General features: G+C 36.0%; 1 long non-coding RNA gene across 1 annotated transcript; it reads right to left on the reverse strand.

Annotated features, from left to right (window-relative positions):
* Positions 1-3392: 3392 nt before the first annotated feature.
* LOC117655020 (uncharacterized) lies at positions 3393-4033 on the reverse strand. The gene is made up of 2 exons (XR_004588498.1): positions 3997-4033; positions 3393-3473 (listed from the first exon to the last, which is right to left on the reverse strand). It is a non-coding gene; the product is annotated as an uncharacterized LOC117655020 (long non-coding RNA).
* Between the last annotated feature and the right edge of the window lie 238 nt (positions 4034-4271).

The following is a 4271-nucleotide window of genomic DNA, read 5'->3' on the forward strand; positions in this document are numbered from 1 at the left end:
GTAAACTGTTGGCATAGCAACAGGTGTTAATGCATGAGAAGGTTTTACTTTCCTGGAAGCCATTGCTGTCCAGAAATGATGCAAGTGAATGTTGTTTTGTTTTAACGTCTATGTTATTTGCTCATGTACAGTCTCTCTTGCTCTTGCTCTCTCTCACTTTCACTCTCTTTTCTCATGCAAATTGGTCATTGAGAACTGAATGAGTCACCCAACAAATATGCAGAGTTACAAAGTACAGAAAGTTGGCCCACCCTCGTCAACACAGTGGGATGCTGACTGGTGAAATGCCCATTCACTTCTGATTATCTAAGCAGGGCGAAAACCACGCATTCACTTTCTGATGACAGTGGCTGACCTAATTAAACCTTCTGGTGCCTATGGAATCCAGCTTTTGTCCAAAGTCCAGACATCCAGGAGATTATCAGCTCTGTTACGCATATTCTGAATATGCAAAAGTGACCAAGATTGTTTTGCCTTTATTTACTGTAATGCATTTCTATGGCTGTTGTCATCAGTACAGTCCCCGCCCACTCTAAAGTACACAATATGAGGAATGGAGAAACCTCAATCATTTATTGTTCTTCACAATTCCACTGGATTTCGAAAATGCCTCCAATAAGGCAGGTATACAATTGCTACTGGTTTTTAAAATCCAATCCTCAAGTAATATGGAGGAAAATCACTTCACATGTCAGCATATTTCTGGATAGATCCAAATAGCATTCATGACCCCATTAAATCAATGTTTTTTGAACTTGGCAACTTTAAGATGTGTTGACTTCAAGGCCCAGAATTGTCAGCCAGCATGCTGGGTAGGTAATTCTGGAAGTTGAAGTCCACAGATCTTAAATTTGCCAAACCTGAGAAATGCTGTCCTATAGACTGCAGTTTATATTTTGTTTGTTTGTTATTTTATTTATTTGCATCCTGCCTTTAATATTTTTTTTCAAATAACTCAAGGCAGCAAAAATATCCAACACAGCCTCTTCCTCCTATTTTTCCCATAACAATAACCCTGTGAGGTGGGTTGGCCTGAGAGAGAATGAGTGGCTCAAGTTCACCCAGCTGGATTTCATGGCTAAGGTAGGACTAGAAATCATGATCTCCCAATTTGTAGCCTGATAGCTGAATCACTAGAACAAATTGGCTCTTTTTTAATTGTCATGTTCACAGGTCTGTCCTTGTGCTGTCTTTCCCATATCTTTCTTATGCATATATGAGTTACAAGTTTTATAAGAGTTTGATATTAGTCAAAAAAAAAAAAAAAAACCGTGCTCAAAAGTATTTAACATAAATTTTTATTTTTTAAAAAAACTTAGCAGCTTTCTTCAAGCTTAGCCCAGAATTACATGGCATTCTTCATAGTCTGAAACAAAGTGCTTTGTTTTTTTAAATACTTTATTTTCTTATTATATTATGGGTTTTACAGCAAAACCTATTAACAATTTCATGTGTTAGGCTTATGCTTAAATGTTATTTGGGTTGTGCAAAACCATGGAACACAATATACCTCTTCTAAAGCACACTAGCTTTTTAATGTCCTGGGATTTCTAAAGATAGCTTAGATTTTTGAGCTTTTGGCGTCTGAGGGCTTCGTGTGGAATGCACAGATCCTTTGGATCACAAACATTTTCAAGTTATGAAGTCCTTGCCAGCAACAGACATCTAACGACTTTGAAAGGCCTGTTGTTCTTAAGGTATTGAGCTGTTGATCAGTGAAAGAAGAACAGCAGTGTTTTAGAGTCTGGCAGAGTAACCCTGCTGAATTACTCTCTGGGCTTCTAGGGCAGTTTCCAGGTATCAGTGACCAACCAGATATGAATACATTGCAACATCAATCAGTAAATGGAAGGCACATGCACTAAAGTAATTGTATCTGCTGATTGAGATAACTAGAGGAACCACGTGATTCTATAGGACTCCTTAATTTTGCCCATCCCCTTTATTTTGCTTTCTGATTTTTCCTTCCAGTTGAGAGACCGATAAGATTTATATCCAGATTTCTAATGAAATATCTGTATGCAAATGTGCTACAATCACTGCCTTCCTCGGGGACTTGCTTTTTCTTTGCACGCTTCCTGGAATGAGCAAGTCTTATGGACAAATATCCATTCCAGGAACTGCTGCAGAGGAGAATCAACTAATTTATTTATTTATTTTTTATTGATTTAATTGTTTGTCAACAAGTACAAGGAAACAAGTATCAGTAAAGACATAGACACAGACACATGAAAAAAAATGGCACAAATAAATGGATATAAATAGGCAAAACATAGCCATAAACATATAAAATGAGCACATATAAATAAGGACAGTAGGACATGGACGGTAGGCACGCTGGTGCGCTAATGCACGCCCCCTTAGGGACCTCTTAAGAAATGTGTAAGGTCCACGGTAAATAGTTTAAAGTAAAAGGTACAGGGGTTAGAGAAACTAACAACAGGATCAGGTAGAGTGTTCCAAACATTTACTACTCTATTGCTGAAGTCGTATTTTCTACAATCAAGATTAGAGCAAATTACATTTAGTTTGTATCTATTGATAGCCTTTGTGTTATTGTGGTTGAAGTTAAAGAAGTCATTAACAGGTTGGATATTAAGGTAGATAATCTTGTGCACTAAGTTTAGCTCAGAACGTAGACGGCATAGTTCAAGGTTATCCAGGCCTAAAATTTCAAGCCTGGTGGTATAAGGAAATTTATTGCGGGCAGAGGAGTTGAGTACTCTTCTTGTAAAATACCTCTGGACTCTCTCTAATGTATTAATGTCTGAAATACAGTGTGGGTTCCAGCCAGGTGAGCAGTATTCAAGGATAGGTCTGGCAAAGGTTTTGTATGCCCTAGTTAGAAGTATAGCGTTACCAGAGATAAAACTTCATAATGCACAAAGGATGGGAAGGTTTTGTTGCAGTGAAAAAAAAAGAAAGTCTTGCTTATCCCATAAATGTGTAAAAAAAAAAAAGGAAGGAGTTTTTCCATGAAGAAAACAAGCCCCCATTGGATTTAATTTCTTCCTAATGTTTACTACCTTTATTCCATTGTAGAGCGACTGGGAATGAAAACTCCCAAATCCATTCCCAAGAAGATCTGTGTTTGAATTATTTTACATCCCTAAGCATCACAAAGTTTCAGTAATTCATGATATGCATGGGGCATTGATAATGCCTATCTCTTAAAAAGCTGTGAGTTATCAAGAGGAAGCTTAGCAACTATTCCTTGCCTGAAGGCTCTTTTACTGACTTGCCATTGCCTAGGAATTTTGCCAAATTCCACTAATGAGCCATAGGAAGTTTTAAGATCACCTCCTGACCATCCATAAAGGATTTTAGGACATAAAGCTGAAAGAAATGGTGGTGAACAATTGATTGGGTCAATGGACAGAAGCCAAGCAAAATTCCATTGGTTGATTCTTTTAATGGGAAGTTCATTCCAGTGGAAAAGGTTTCCATAAGGTCACATTTTCCTGCAATTTATCCTGTAATCAGGAGAGAGGGAACAAAAAAAATGTAATAAATAATCATATCCCCTAATACAATAAAATGTACTATATTGTATGTGTATACCATATCTATATCTATCAACTATATTTATATACCTATACTTATATCATATATATATCTATATCTACTGTAACATACACTTTCTGTTAATATGTAACATAATCAGGCACAAGAAATATATTCTTTTTAATGGCCAGGTTCATATGGGTGAATCATGATTATTATAAATATGTTAAAAAAATCTTGTTTGCTGTGACATTTTCCATTAACCACCAGCTATCCTACCCAGATGCCATGCACATTCTCAGAAAATACATACACATAAAAAAATAAAATGCTTGCCTTGATGGTTAAGCTGTCATGGCTCAGCCTAATAAACTGGAAAATCTAGCTTTGCAAATATACTTCCCAATAAAATACAAATAGGCTAAATGTATTTATTATTCTTTTGCAAAAAAAAAAAAATACACATGAATTTAAACAACTTGAAATGAATACTTTAGCTTTATGGGCTGTAACTTTAGCGCCACAGAATTCCAAGAAGGTCAGTCGTATATACCACATGTTTGTGAAAGATCGTGTGTTGCCATGGAGACCACAGAACTCTCTATGTAGTATAATCAGCAAACTCCTATAAATACAGATTGGATAAAATAAGACTTTATCCTAAATCATACATCCTATTTTTATTTTTATTTTTTAAAAAAAAATCAGATCAAATGTTTCCTGTAACAAGTGTTTCTTCCTGAATCAGTAAGCAGTACTATGTTCTT

Source organism: Pantherophis guttatus, chromosome 4 (genome assembly GCF_059756535.1).
Source record: "Pantherophis guttatus breed Tessera chromosome 4, ASM5975653v1, whole genome shotgun sequence".
NCBI lineage: Eukaryota > Metazoa > Chordata > Lepidosauria > Squamata > Colubridae > Pantherophis > Pantherophis guttatus.